The following is a 16,999-nucleotide window of genomic DNA, read 5'->3' as shown; positions in this document are numbered from 1 at the left end:
TGCAAAATAAATTATTATGGAAAAGTGTCAAAGGTGAAACACACTTTGAACGCAAATTATAGCCATCAAAAGAAATTAAGGAACATGTCCAAAAAGAATGGCTAAACAAAGGTAAAAAATCACGCAAACATCGTTTAGAATTAATCCAAACAGAAATAACTATTAATAGAGATATAATCGTATTAATAATATGCGAATAACCCGCATCTATCTAATGTCAGCATGAGAAAACGTACTTCAATATTAAATAACCCTCAAAAATATTTAATTCTTGAGAGAAAAAAATATCATGATTTTTTCCTACTTTTTCCTAATTTTATAGGGCCTTAAAATTATAAGAACTCGAGATGAGGATAGGAAGAAGCGTATGCGCTTTCTGGTGGAGATGATAAATCTCACCCACAAGCCATATTGCATGTCCAGGAAAGCCTTTGGATTGGTAAAGGTAGGGGAGGCATGGATGAAGGTGGCTTAGGTAGAGGTGCTTTTTTATAATAACCTAAAAGACCAGATCAGGAAGGTCACCCACCCAAACACCGAGACAAAGATCGGCCCTTTAAACCACAACTAGGAGCTGTAAAGGAGGAGGAGAGCCAAAAGGAGGAGGCAGGTAACAAAGAAGATGCAGGGAAAAGGGCAGATACACAGGTAAGATCCTAGTAAGAAGGGAGCTTTGGATAGCCAATGTCTAGAAAGAAGAGGATTTTTGAGTTCAAGGAAAAAGGGCAAGAAGAGAAAGTTAGTGGAAGAAAAGAGTAGCAAAAAGTTAAAAGAGGACTTTGCTGACATTGGCAAGTCAATACTTACATAAAAGCTAGAAAGGCAACATGAAACAACAGCCTGGGAATGCCTGTGGCCCGAATAGACATAGCAGGAGGCCATAGACACATAACACCTGCAATTGGGATAGGCACCACAAAAGATTGTGGTCATGGAACCATTGCAAACGGAAGAACAAGTAGAGCTCCTTGCACCCTATCCTGTAAATTTTCTAGAGTCCTTTGACATAGATTGGATGCCTCAATTATTTGCAAAGATGTATGGTAGATGGACTAAAGGAAATTCCTAACCTCCTGCAGGTAGTGGTGGTCAGCAACAAGATTTAATCATCCAAGCGATGAGAAACCACTAGGAGCCTCTGCAGCAAGAGGAATTAAATAAAAGGAGGGCAACACCATATTAGATAATTTGGGAAAAAATCCCATCCCCATTTGAAAAAATGGGATCATGGGTGGGTTCACCTATCCACGATTTTGTCAAAACCCCCTCATGTGACATATCCACGATTTTGTCAAAACCCCCTCATGTGACATATCCCTAGAAATATATTTAAGAGTAGAATTGAAATCTATAATCTCTGACAAATTTGGAGTTAAAAAGCTCAAGATATGGCCAAAACTATATTGAGACGTTGATTCCCAAAGTATGAGATTTTTCCCCTAGGGAGAAGCAAGAAAGATTGAGGAAATGAAAAGATAGTTGTTGAGGCTCCACAAAGAGGAAAAAGAGACAAAAAGAGAGATGGCAATGAAAAAAGGGGCTCTAGCCAGGAATGAGGAGCCCAATAGGCATTTGACGAGATGGATAGGGCCAAAAGAAATCAAGATAGGATTGAGGGCCAGATCCTCTTGCTTAGAGAAGAGCACGTCATAATCATTAGAGAAGTGAAGGCTAGGGCAAATAGGGATAAAGTGGAGCTAGTCAAGGAAGAAGCTTGACTAAGAGCCCTGGATGCCGAGGAGTTCCAAGAAGTTTATGAACTAGAAGCAAAAAAAGTGGAACAGTGGGAGGCCATGCCATGGAGGACCCAAAGGAGGTGTGGGGTGAATATTCGAAGAAGGTGACAGCGGCAATGCAATCCTCCACACCTAACTGCAGGCAGATAGTTTCCTCCCCAAAGGCAAGATGAAAATCCGGAGGGAGGATCCAAAAATCTGGACATGGGAAAGCTAACAAGAGCTGTCCCTATGAGAGCCTTGAAGATTGCTTCCCACAACCAAGGAGACAAGTAAGCAGAACCCAGCGGAGCACACACCAACAAGGAAAAGGAGCCGCAAGCTCAAAATGAGCAGCTTAGACTAGAAGTAGAGACATGGAAGAAAAGATTCACCTAGCAGAAAGGTGATGGGAAGAGGATGCAGGAGCAGCGTGAGGGAAATGGAAAGGAGCTAGTATTATAAAAAAGGAGTGTCAATGGTATAATCCCCAATGATGAGCTACGAGAGCATGCGTGGGAAGCCACAAAAAAGCTGGAAGAAAGAGCTAGAGACGAGGCCTCTCTTAGAGCACGGATTGAAGAGATGGACAGTCTGGTGCTAGAGTACAAGGTGAACAAAGGCAAGATGAATTGACAATAAAAGCCCTCAAGAACGAGATTGAGTCCACAACCCCTGCCAAGAACACAAGAGGAAAAGGAGGCAAAATGACAGTCAATGAGCTGAACATCGCCCTGACAACCCATGCTAATCTAAACAAAAGACAAGATCAGCTAGATGCCACAAGGAGAACACACGCGAAAGAGATGAAGGCATCCATCTCTAAACTCAAGAAAAGACAAGAGCACGTGGAGACCATAAGGAAGGCCCACACTGCCAAAGTGCAGAGCAAAGATAAAATGATTGACGATTTCCAAGGGTGGGAAAAAAGGGAGAAGAAGGAAAAAGAAGCCTGCACAACAAAGGCTCCATGAAGAGAGGAACAAAAGAACATTGCTATTTGGAAGGAAATGGCCCTTTCTCACATGAAAAGCCTGATTCAGGTTTCCAAAAGCAGGCACAAGGCGTGCAACTGTGTAACTGGAATGAAATTGCCAAATTTATGACCCAATTAGACATGTCACAGACATAAAAACAAGGGCAGAGTAACTCCCAAGCAACATAGTTTAAGGGCGAGGAAAAAGCCCCTCATCTAGATCCTGAGAAGTGCAAGGAAGCTGCACAATCTTATGACATGAGGATCTAGGTGAGGAGGCAATAACCCATGCACAGGGCAGGATTGCCACTTCCCCTTGCCAACGGAGTCACCTGCAAAAGAAGAAAGGGCACATCCTAGATTAGAACCAACACGGAAACCACCGTATGGGTGGAGGTATAGTCAAGGGGGAAAAATGAGACCAAGAGGGCCCTAGAAGACGGTGTTTGAAAACACGCCAATCATCTCAAGGCAGAGAGAGCCACATGCCTTTGCAGAGCAAGGATGGCCATTGATGTGATGGAAAGGGCCACGAAAACGTACCCCTATGCCAAGCTCATTGAGGGGCAGATGAAGGATAGGAGTCAGACATGCAGGGGTGAGTAGTAGGAAGAGAGCTTAGAAGCCTAGGTACGCCCAAGACAAGCCAATAAAGTTTGTCTCTGGAGGCCTCGCCCCACGGAGGAAGGACCGAATGAAAGGGACTGGCATAGGCCTTAAGATTTTTGTTTTGATTTTCAAATAACTGAAGTGGTCTAGAGGGAAAAGGAGCCAAGTGGGCTTCACCTGCTAGTGTAGCATCCACCATGATCGCTAGGTATTGGGTGTCATCTAGCCATTAGCTGGCATGCCAGTTGGCTGTCTCAGCCACCGCAAGCATGCCCAATATATCTATTGGGCAACAAACTCTCGGGACATTAATCTTCTTTCTTGTAAAAACCTTGTGAGCGAATCTTGCCAATGGTGGGTAGTACCCATGATGTAGATGTAAAAGGGAAAAGGGAAACTATCGAGAAAAGAGATATAGGATATAGAAGAGAGTAGACAAGACAACTGAGAGTGTGCTATTGGGCTAAGCCTTTGATCTAGTGATACTACCCTTTATAACTCAATCTGGTGTTTAGGTGATGATTATAATAGATTTATCAGCATAAATTTACCAGAAATTACATTAAACCAAGGGTAACAAATCTGTATGGAATGGTTGGAGTATCAAACCATCTCCGAATTGCAATCTTTATAGAGATCTGCATTAGATACCTAATGGTTAATTTGAACCCTCAATCGCACCAAAATATAGTGATTAGTACTAATTAATCACTGATTAGCAAATCCTCTATTTTGTGTGCAAAAAACAGAGTATGCGGGAGTCCAGATCTGAGGCCATAGAGTTCAAATGAGCTCAAATCCTTTCAAGGCCATCAATAGCAATTAGTCTAGTAGAGGATTAAGCTAAGAAACACAAGATTTGACCAAATATTGAATGCTTAGACTCTATTTTACCAAAGTCACCTGCAGATTTGATGAAGAGCTTGGATCTCACTGTAGACTTGATCAAATCAAAATCTGTCTTCACCAGCTTGTAGGGCACCCTTGAAAACCCCTAGGGCCAATAGGAATTGGATCTATTTCATCTGGTACAAAAGAAATCTCAGTTTGCTTAAAAAAGTGACACCTGCAAAATCGCGAATTTTTGCAACTGTAGAAGGTGGTTTGGCATGCCGATTGGATAGGCTGAATGGTGGGGAGTACAGCTATGTTTGGCTAAAGGCTTCTGCTCTAATATTTCTCCTGGAGGGAGATCAAGCCCCTCCACTGGCTGCTGGGGGTGCAGAGACTACTTGAAAAAGAGGTAAAAAAATCTAATTATCTACTAATCCTAGTTAGCCAAGTGATTAGCAAGATAATGGGCTCACAAATTGATGGATTCTAGGCTAGGATCTTATACCATGTTAAATTTGCAGCAATGTGATGAGCGTTGGTGGATCAAATGCTAGAAAAAATATCATTAACAAAGAGATTAGATGATAATTAAGACATGATTGGTGAGCAATTAACTGATAGCTTAATGTAATCATGGATAATAAAAAACGAGCAAATTCTCATTAGGCCAATGCCTCAATTTATAGGGTTTACATCCAAGCATCTAATCCCACTGATTTCTCCTTGATTCACTCCACCTCTTTTGCTTGATTCTCTCCACCTCTCCCACAATATCTCCACACCTCCTAAATCTCCTGATGCTACCCTTTATTCTCTCCCAGTAGATACTTCTCACCTTTTCACAAGTTCTCTGACATTTACAGATTCTCTTTTACAGCCTCTTGCCAAGGGCTTGTTCCTGCACACACCCTATTCACTTGTATATTTCAACAGCCTTCTCATTAGGAATTGCACTCATAGTCGTTCCTATTTGGATGTGGCTCCCATCTAGAAACAGAATCAAGAGTCATGTAAGGGATCCCGACAGATGCAAGAACCAACCTCTTTGGCTAGCATGACAAACTCTCTTAGCCTAGTCAATTGGTGGTGCAATGCATTAGCGTTATCTTATCTCATTGGGCATAGTTTCATTAGTCGCGTCTCCTTCAGAGCTGACTAGGTGGTCCGGAACCACGCAAGTACCAAGTCTCGACCAGAAAACGACAACATGCATGATCTTTATGCATGCTTAGAGCATGCATACTCTATGCATACATAAATCATGCTCTCCTTATGCATGCCTATAGTATAGAGCATAGAGTATGCATGCATAGATCTTGCATTCTCTATGTCTATGCATGCATAAACCATGCTCTCTTTATGCATGCCTAAATCATAGAGCATGGAGTATACATGCATAGACCTGGCACACTCTATACTCTATGCATGTATAAAGAGTATAGAGCATGGATACATAAATATTATAGATGTTAGACTATACTCTATGCATGTATAAAGAGCATCAAGCGTATGCATACATAAGAGTATAGATGCACACAAAGAGTATGCATAGAGCATGCATGCTATGTATGCATAGAGCATGCATACTCTTTTCATGCATAGAGCATAAGTATAAATATATATAGTATGCATAGAGTATGTATAGAGAATACTTTTCTTAGTATTTCTCTCATGATTACCTTTTCTTGTATTGTAGGTCTCTTATCTTTTTTGAGCCGTTAGCTCTTCTAGACCACTCGAGGTAAGCTCTTACACACAAGGTCTTTTTTTATTTATGCTTTTGTATGTATGAGTATATCTTGTTTTGAGCCTTATCTATGTTTTGTTTAAAAAAGTAGCCATATCTAGTAATCCATGACACTTCCACTATGTAAACACTACCTATAGCACATGTGTTTAAGGGGTATTTAAAAATAACCTTATTAAAAAATTTTGTATATTAAAGATACCCCTTATTTATGGAGTTTTGTAATAAAACTAACCCTTATGTATGGATTTTTTCACTTTTCAATTTAAAAAACACTTATGTATGTAAATATTTATGTACGTCCATCCAAGAAAAAACCCCTTCTGTTGAATGCACGTGCTATCTTACATATTCTTTAGTGGACTCCCTAGGGACTACATGGAAGATAAGATCCAGAATTTCTTCTAGATACTTTGCCCTAATCAACATGACATAGCTAGGTTGGAGCTTACTTCACATGTTCTCGGGTCATCAAGTCCCGCCACCCTGAGTACTTGGAATAGTGCTAGTGGTGTAGAGAGTTCACAACATAGGTCTCATAGCATCCATAGTGCTGGTAGTAGTGCTAATGGCAGTAGCGATTCACTCCAAGCATCACTTTGTCACACTCTCCTTTTGTTCATACTCCCTTCACTCCTTGCTCTCCAGCATAATCAAGGCTAGAGCCACTCTAGTTGGTAGGCACTCCTTTTTCTCATACTCCCTTTACTCGCTCTGCAAAGCAACATCAAGGTACCTATACTCTTATAGATGCTATGATGAAGGATACATCACTACAAGGGATCGGGCTCATACCCGCACTCCTAGCTGCTAAAAATGACTTGTGAAAAAAAGTAGCGGGCTCGTGTATCAGCGCGTGTATAATCGCGACCAGAGACATGCGTGTAAAAGCGCGTGTATATGAATGTTCAGACGCGCTGATACACGAGCATATACACGCATTCTGTCAGTTTAGCTGTGCTTAGACGTGCTGATAGAAGGGTGTATACATGCATTTTGTTAGTTTAGCTGCGCTTATACACGCGTATTTCATAGATTTGACGCGTCTATACACGCGTGTTTTACAGATTATCCGTGTATATACACATGAATTTTTATAGAGTTGACGCGTCTATACACGCGAACAGAGAGCAAAAAAAAATCCAGAGAGTGCTTTTTGGTACCTGAATGCTGTTCCAGCATTCCAGCACCCAATAACACTCTCTCGATTTTTTTTTTGGGTGCATTGGACCATCCACGAGGAAGATATCCATTAAGACAAGAACGACATGAATGCATACATTGTCAATACACGATTCAAGACAGACATGAATGCAATACTATCGATTCACGATTCAATATTACTCTATCAAAATTTTATGTGTACACATATATACAAGGGAGTCCATATGTCAAAGTAGCCCATGGCTTCAGTTACAAAAATATATATACAACCACATCCTTAATATGGAATGTGATACTATAAGTCTAAGTACTACTCAGACCCAGATGATGACTCGCTGCTCCCTCTATGCTCAGATGAGCTCACATCGGTTGGAATGTCCGATGAGTAGTGCTCAAGTCCACCCTCTGCAGTGGCGACGGGTGGATCATCAGCAGCTTGTGCCTGTTCAAGTAATATATAGTATATAAGTATATATATATGTAATTCAATAAACCAAAATCATTCGTTTAGAGTTTTCAAGTACCTGTCGACCGTATGGTCTCATGGCCATCTCAAACTGCACATCCGTAATACATCCCTCGGCTCTGAAGAGGGCCCACGTGTCACGTCTGCTATGCCGGCGAGCATACCCAGTATCGTGGGCTGTGGGCTTCCTCCCCGTAACCCGTCGCTGTATCATAATCAACACAATTTGTAAGATTAAAACAATCATAGAATCAATGAATTAAGTAAATAATCAAATAAAGTGGCAAGATACTTACGAACTCTGCCTCCCATGACTCAACGCCGCCAGATCCGAAATGCGAAGATCCAATGGTGCCCATCTGGATCCGTCGTGCCTCCACATGCTGCCTGCTCTTCACGCCACTCTCTGCTCGTTTCTTTGCCTCCTTCCACTCACGTTTGTGCACAGTGGGGTGGTAGGTTTCTCGGCAGGATAGCCACCCGCAGCTACATTTAGCCCATCATCGTACGCGAGTTTTTTAAGGTGAGATCTTTTACTACTTAAGATCTCCCTTATTCGTGTCCTTCCCCATACATCCGAGAATGTAGCATGTGAGGGATTGGGGTTCCGACTATGTACAGCCTCTATCACCTCCCCAACTAATCGGCTATTTTGATCTTTAAATCTAATAAAACAATTTCTATACAAGTTTGATACTACCCCACGCATGTACTCCATTACCTCTTTCCCCCTCGCATCCATCACTATCCCGCCCCTATCCGTCACATCATAGCAGATCACTCCCTCCACCTGGCTCATCTCCTCCTCATCCTCACTGTCTCCTCTAACTCTTCTCCCTCTATCTCCTCTCTCACCGCGTGCCCTACTACCTCCCCCACCAAAGCACCCGCCGCATCCTCCACTCCCACTCTTCCTACTGCTGTGCGGGTGGAGTCACGACTGGGGGATTGTCTACGTGATGGTGGCTATGAGCCCTGACGTGACGGTGGCTCTGAGAGTACGTGATGGTGGCTGTGAGCCCTACATGACGGTGCTTGGGAGGGTGTGCGTGAGTGTGTCTGGGACGAGGTATGTCTCCTCGGTGGGCATGGAAGAGGAGAAGCTGCATGCCATCTCGTCGGACTCGCAGGCACAGACAGTAGTGGAGTGCCCTGGATACTCGTGGTAGGGGTATAGACACCAGGCATGGAAGGAGGGGGATGGGCATACATGTACTCTGTAAGCTCAACTGGACCAGGATGGCGCCCAAAATGATTTAGCATCTCCATCAGTCAATTGTTGTACGCAAATGGATCGGATGAAGAACCTGGATCCATAAAGAATCTGCAAAAATAAAAGTATATACATGATTGCATCAAAGCACAAATGCAAGCTAGCACATATGATTTTCCACCATCAAACTGACATCACTATCTAGAGAATTCACATCTTCAACAACACTCAGAACTATAGAGTTATCCTCCTACAACTCTTCAAAAACTACATCACTATCACCACAACATCCATCTTGTGTGGTTATCTTCAAAGGTTGCACACACATTATTGCATGCATGACTATCACCATCCTCATGTACATCATGGGCTGTCTCTTGACTCACATCGAGAGATAAGTCATCATGATAGCATACTTGTATTCATCACATAAGCCATAGATCACCTCCACATTAGTACCAAGTGAATCAGCACAAACACAAATACCATCATCCAAGCCACCCATCAGCTCTAAGACCATAGTATGGGGTAAACACAGTCGCGTGTATACACCCGTCCAAAAATGTGTGTATATGCGTGTGAACCGTTTGTGCAGACAGGATACACACAGACATACACGCATTCCTACGCGCGGCCTGCGAAATTTTTTTTTTGAAAGCGACCGACCTCCGACAAATCGTCCTTATAAAAAGCCCACTGTCGCCCCCTGTCACAATCGTTCACCAGATGGCAACCAGAGAAGGAGAAGGATGGAGACAAACCCATAAAGGAAAGAGACAATAGCATAAACAAATGGAAGGAAAGAGACAGGGCAAAGGACAAACTGACTCACCTCTGAAAAAGTGAGTCTTCTTTTTGGCTAGTTTCCTTCACCCGTGTGTGCTCCTTGTCTGCTCCTTGTACTTAGGTTTAGTGCTCTGTTGGAAGAGGCGACGATGAAGGAGAGCAGATCTATATTTTGAAAATGTTTGTGCAAAAGATTGGAAGCGTATTTGGGAGTCTACAAATATTCTTCCTCCAGATGGCATGAATAGGTATAGTAATGTTTTTCAATCTTGTTTTGTGTAGTCTCTAATTGGATTAAAGGTCACATAGAGCAATCCCTTGTGTAGGTACTCCATTTTTTTCGGCTACCATATTGGACCCATCTTAAGATCAACCATCTTCTTGGTCCCATGCACATCTTCAAGAATGTGGGATCTGGTATTTGGGAACATGTTATTGGTAAACGAGACAATGTTAGCGTACAGGAGGACTTGTGGGTCGCAGGATGTATGCATCAAGCTTGGCCACGAGAGGAGGGTGGGCACGTTCGTCTTCCACCTGCACCATGGATTATATCAAAGAAAGAGGAGAAGCATGTAAAGCAGGCCATCACCACTTTACGTACTCCCACTGGATGCATGAGATCATTGAAGGGAGCCTTTACAACCACTAAGAAAAGAGGCGTTGAGCAACTATATGGGTTTGAAGTCCCACGATTGGCACAAGATGCTCCAAGTAAGTGTTTTCCAAGTCTTGTATGTTGAAATTAAATTTTGTAATGCCATAAACCATACATACATGTGCTCTTATGTGTGCAGTTCATACTACCTACTAGCATCGACCATTGTGCAAATAAGAGTTTGAAAAAATGTATTTATAAGATGGACGAGCTTGCCATGTAAAACCCATTTTAGCATTTCAACTTGAGATTGCAATAAGACATTCTTTATTAAGGCATATGTTATTGTTTAAAAGAATACAAAATTTAAATAGTAAATCAATCAAATAGATCACTAATTAAGAGAAGCCGGGGCCATACCTCAACTCTTAAGAATGATATATAATTGAAAAACAAAATATGTATATACCTTATAGAAATTTGTCGTTTATCGTTGCCTTTGCTTGTTACAAGAGCTTTAGAACTTGACATATGAGAATAGAGTCTTCTAATACCTTATCTTACGATTGAGACCATCCTATCATCCCCAAGCTTTGTCTCCTCTTACTTGTACTGTGACGCTTCTCTCTTTCTAAGGTCTATGGCAAAATAGCCTTCTCTTACAGGACTACGGCATACTATTCTTTCTCTAAAAGAAAAGCTATGGAGTTTTGGTCTCTTCCTCCGAAAGACCATAGCAATCTAAGCTTCTTTTCTAAGATATTAGATAAGAATGAAGGGATATATACATCTCAAACTCTAGGATTACCTTGAGGCTACTTGCTGCCTTCTCATAGTTTTCTCTGTGTAGAGACCCTGATAGAAACAGCAAATTGTTTTGGCCATAACTCTCTGATAAAAACTCAAAATATAGTCATATAACCAATCAAAAGAACGGGAAGGCATCCGGTCTACAAGCTAGCGTGGGCAGAATAGGCAGAAACGTCTGTATATAGCCACAAACGCGCCATCTTTAGAAACACGTTGTTTTTTCACGTTTTTAGTATGCATGGACTCTAAATGTGTAAAAGTACTCTAAATGTGTAAAAGTACTCTAAATATGACCTCTTATCACCTAAATTCGAAATTCTATTTTTGGGGATACGTATCTCTTAATAAAACTATTCTTATGTTCTTATTTTTTTAGGATTTTTGGAGCTAATATTTTTATTCTAACACTTTCATTATGTTTCTAGCCTTGTTGTCTCACTCTTGTCTAATTACACTCTCTTTCCTTATTGAAATCTATATTAAAAGAGACACATACATACATGGCTTGGGAGGGACCTTACAGATGGATTCTGTGAAGAGAATCATCCTTTTCCCTTCACCTATCATTAATATGTCTTAAAGAAGGAAGAAAAGATACTCAATAAAGGAACCTAAGGACATAATTGTGAAGTCTTGAACAATGGCTTAACTCAACATCAACTCACAGTAAACGTACAATGTACATAAGTAGGGATTGATCTATTATTCAACTCTCATTCTAGAGCCATGGATCTAGTGGGAATCACTCATAAACGCACTAGAGAAATAGAGGAACAAATCATGCGTCTATGATGCTTCCACACCACCACACCCAATGTTGCACCGAACACCCTCGAAACGGTTACACTTATGTAAGCATGATCTTGGTAGAGTCAAGTTTAGACTCTTGATCTTCATTATCAGAGTCATTTAGATTACTTTGTATATGCAAGGATGGCCTCCTTTTTTTACAATTAACTCACTAAGGTGTTTCATATCAGTAACCCAGTTCAGGCAAGTCATCAATAGTATAGCTTAGCAAAGCCAATCACTTGTGCACACACTTATCTCATAACCTCTATATTGCTCAATGTCAAAAATGACTTAACTCACTAAGGTGTTTCATATCAGTAACCCAATTTAGGCAAGTCATCAATAGTATAGCTCAGCAAAGCCAATCACTTGTTCACACACTTATCTCATAACTTCTATATTGTTCAATATAAAAAATGACTTATACAAATGACTATCTTTCACACTAGGTTGGACAAAACAAGAAAATAGTCCCGGGCCACTAGTTCTAGTCAAAAGCAACACAAAGTTTGTGCCTTCTCTATTTGGCATCAAGCTCATGGTAAGACCACTTTACAGATTCCAACACCATCTAGGCCGATGAGGGTGTTGAGACGGTACACGTGGGATGTGAGGTGTAGGGAGCTAGATGGGACACATGCATCGGGTTGTGGGTGTGTAGTTAGGTAGGGAGCGTGAGGGCAGGAGCACTACAAGGGAGCCAATGGCATGGGTGGCATAGCCTTTAAGGTAACGAGAATGAGTGCAGCAGCTAGGTTAGACATGAGTGTTATCAAAGGCTTTTGGGGTGACAGCTGGTAGCTAAGGGATTATACATGAGTGTGAGCACTTAACGTGGGCACGTAGGTCAACACATGATGGCAAGGGAAGAGATAACACCTGGAGAGGCCCATGCATGAGATGTATGTGGTTCGTCCCTCCCATGCGTGGGCATGGGTAATCATCCCCATGACATGGTTCCCCTATACAGTACGGCCACACAGGAGAAAGGGGGCTTAGGCAGGGTTGATAGTGGTCATCAAAAGCATGATAGCATGGGGGCCTATAGAGTGATAGGGTCAAAGGGAGGAGCGTGTGGGAGACGCTCCTGGAGGGGCCTCATGCATGGGTGTCATTAGGGTTTGAAAGTACAAGCTTAATGAAAGTGAGTAAGTGGTTGAGGTAAATGCTCAAACTAATAAGGCACGTCATTCTTAGCTCAAGAAGGTGAGGGCATGGCTCATAATGTTGCCTATGCCTCTTACAAATACAATGCCAAGAAACGTTTATCAAAAACATGACCATCAACAAGGTAGAGCACTTAGGGATGCTATGCTCAAACTTAAAACTCATCTTAGAAGATGAAAATGCTGAGTATGCAGCGGAATAACATGCCTTGGGCTTGGGAAATGAGAGCATATGGCTTATGACATGCCTATGCCTCTTACAAACAAGAGCCTCAAGGGTGATATACAAAAACATTAAAGATGAGCACTTAGTGTACATGTGCCCAACTTTAAACGACTCAAGGAACTGAGTTTGATGATAAAAAACCAGAAAACTTCAACCTCTTTGGCTTATGGGATGAAGACAATAATGGCTTATGGTTGCTCCATTTCTCCTTGAAATCTTGCCAAGGTAAGCATAGATGCGGGTTGATGAAGACTTATAATGTGGCACTTATGGTGTGTGCCCGGCCTCCAATATTGATGAAGAAGAGCCTCCTTAGTGTTAAAGACCTCCTCCTTTGATGGTTATGACCACTATTAGTGTTAAGCAACACTATCAGTGTTTATGAACACTATTAACAAACTTGAGCAAGCTTTCATAGAGAAAAAACAGTATAGGTGCCTGGTTTTTCAACTCCCACGATCGATTCAGCATTAGGGTTGAGATTTGAGATCCTAAGCCCTTAGGTCATGGGCTTCAAAAGCCCTAACTTACCTCAGGCCTATGGTGCCCACAGGCGGGTGCCCACAGGTGGTGTATTGGTGTACGACAGTAGCAGCGTAGAAGAAACGGTGCCGGCCTGCTTAGAGCTCAATGCCGCGGCCTCCTAAGAGTAAATCTAGCAATTGATGGTACGAAGCTGAGCGCCTAGGAGTCTTCTTCAACTTCCTAGTTGAAAGCACGCTGAGATTCGTCCTCTTCAAGCTGTTGGAAGGCCTCCACTCGCTGGGGGTAGATGAGATGCACTCTAAAAACCACTTTTTTGACTATTCTACACCTTGCAAGTTGCCTAGCTCTAGCTCTAGATTCGTCCTCTTCAAGTTGTTGGAAGGCCTCCACTCATGAGATGAGATGCACTCTAAAAACCACTTTTTGACCTATTCTACACCTTGCAAGTTGCCTAGCTCTAGATACCATGATAGAATTCATGGTGCTTATACTAGATCAAAAAGATGTGGAGGAGAGAGAGACCCAAAATACAAGAAAAGATCTTGCTTATTAAGTTGCTCAAAATACAACTAAGCTTCATGCTCATACAAATGCTTTTGGCATGTGCCTTTAAATAGGCTTGCTAGTGGCCTAGGGTTAGGTGGCTCCCTTAGGACCATTCACACCCACACACCTTCTACACCCTTGTTCACTAAGGCTCCAAGGCCTATATCTTAATAGTTATCCCCATGGGTTGGCCCCCCATAGTATGGCCACACATGAGAAAGGGGGGCTTGGGGAGGGTTGATAGTGGTCGTCGAAAGCGACCGTGGGCACACGGTGTTGGCGGCCAGGAGATGCATTGTTTGATCATGAGGGGAAGCCCATGTACATGAGAGCGAAGGAGAAGAAGATGGCATAGGGCATGAACCTGGGTGATTTAAGCCCATGGGTGCTAAGGAAGGAGGGGATACATGTGGAGACATAAGAGTGTTGAGCTGCATGAGTGAAGCATGATTGGGGCCGGCAGCAGCAGCGGCGGCGGGCACAAGCGAAGGGGGAGGGGGCAGTGGGTGCAAGGGTATCCCCCCCCATGCGGGTACAATCCACTCGCCCCCTTAGTGTGGCCATACACAAGAGGTAGCCAAAAAGGGTCGGGCAATTGGGCTAGGCAGTTCGGTTGGCCATGTTTTGTTTGTTCTCGAGAAAAAATGTTGGGGGGGTTAATAATTAAGTGGAAAAAGTAGGAGGTTTGTAATAAAGTAAAAATTATATAGACGAGAGGGTTAAATTATTTTTTTTGGGGGAGGGGGGTAGAAAATTAAAAGAAGAAGGGGGTTAGATAAAGAGGGGGTGGAGAAAATAAAAAAAAGACTTGGTTTCTGTTTTGTGAATGTGTGTGTGCACATGTATTTTGTATATGTGAATGTGTGTGCCACATGCATTTTATGTGTGTGAATGTGTGTATGCAAATGTGTGTGTGCACGTTCGGGTGTGCGTACATTGTGTGCACGTGTATGTGTTTTTGTTTTTTATAGTTTTTTTTTTAAACTTTGTTTTAAATTTTAAGTTTTCAATCATTCTTATTTATATTTGCATGTACAATTGAGAGGGTGTGCTATGTTACATATGCACCAACTGGGGTTTAATGAGGGATCAATGAGTGAAGGAAGAAAATTGCTTGCCCATCCAACAACAAAAGCTTGGATGTCGTGGCGCTGGATTTGTTGGTGCACTTGATTGAACTTTGGCCTTCTAGTTGGTGAGTTGGTGTTGTAGTGTAGCACACGTAGGTGTTGTGGGACCTTGGTGATCGCTTTGAGCTATCAGATTTCTTGGCACGCACCTTGGTCACTTTTCAGCCGTTAGACCGCTTGCGGAAGCAAAGGTAGTGTGTGCACTACTTTGTTGGGGTTTTGACACTATGGGTTGCTCTTGTTTTTTATTAGAACTGACAAGGTTATGGCCATCACGCCACACATAGCCATGGTGATACACCCATTAACTCTTCTGACTGCTTTAATGGTAGTGTTGGCACGTGAGTCTAGGAAGAAGCTACTACTCTCCACTCTTGCTTAATCTTTGGGGGTGGTATTGGAGCATGGCTTTGGGTCTCCACTCTATCTTGGATTTGACATTTGGGTGTATGTAGAGGCCTATGACACGAGTTTCTTTGACCTTGGAACCCAAATGTAGGGGTTCCCTTTGTAGAAATCTTGATCTTCCTAACAACGCAGTGTTGATTATTGGGGCCACCATCACTTGCTCTCTTTGGCTAAGGGAGTTGTGGTGTGGATGGTGAGGTTTTGGGACCCAAGACGAGTTCCCCTTGTAGAAGCCTTGAGCTTCTAACATCTCGAGGGGGGGAGGGGGAGGGGGGAGGGTTGTGGGTAAGCCTCTTTTGTGTGAGGCTCTCACTTGGAAGATTTGTGCTCATAGGTAGGATTTTGGACAAAATATGGCTGTTAAGACTTTGCTTTAGCATCATACATTCCTTGGCTAGGTAGGGTAATCTTAGGTACCCATTCTTTCTTGGTGACCTCCCTGAAGGTTTGTTGAGTTTGTCATTGTTGTGGGGGTGGTCTTTGTCTCTATTGTTGGTAAGGCTTTGTAAAGATCTCCATAAAAAGGGGATGGTGGTGTAAATTGATGATAAGGCTTAGGATGGTCTAGGGTTTATCCACCAAGGCTACAAGTATCATTCTGTGGGGTAGATTAAGTTGTGGTTCACTTTTTCCAAATAATGATACTTTCAGTGGTGGTTGCAATCCATCTCCTTTCAAGGATGATATATTATTTGACTGTACATGCGGGGGTCATATAAAACTTGCAAGATGGAGATTTAGATCCAATGAAAAACTCTGCTTCAAAACAATTGGCAGTCATGGACTAATAATTATTTACTGTAGTAATTATTACAATAATGGTAGTTGTGGTTGCCTAATAATTATCTACTATGGTAATGGTAGCTGTGAATGGTGTGAGGGGTGGGTGGCCTAACAAGTCCATGTCTCTTGTAAGACAAAAGATTGTGACTAGCCCTGATATCGAGGCTGATCAACCCAAAGGATCCACTCATACTTGGGTTTTCCTTTCTTACTTATCTCTAAGGTAATGGAGGCTTGATTTTCTTCTTTCTTTATTATCTCCTTTTACTCGAAGCAAACACTATAACTAGCAACAACCACCTTCTCTACTATCAAACTCTTAGCTTCAAGTGGTAGTTCATCAATCTAAAAAGGTCCATTCAAAGAAGCTACGAGCAGTCTTGGGGGGTGCACTACTAGAAAACCCTAGGTATCACGTGCGTTCAAGAGGTATTTTAAGAACCCCTTAACTAAAATTTTTCCCCCAATAAAACAACCCCTCTTTACTTATGAACTAAATGATTTTTTTTCTAAAATTGAATTGAAAAACCCCTCCTGTTAATGT

Source organism: Cibotium barometz, chromosome 29 (assembly GCF_041138505.1).
Source record: "Cibotium barometz isolate CiBa-2024 chromosome 29, ASM4113850v1, whole genome shotgun sequence".
In the NCBI taxonomy this organism is placed as follows: Eukaryota; Viridiplantae; Streptophyta; class Polypodiopsida; order Cyatheales; family Cibotiaceae; genus Cibotium; species Cibotium barometz.
This window is presented reverse-complemented; position numbering follows the sequence as displayed.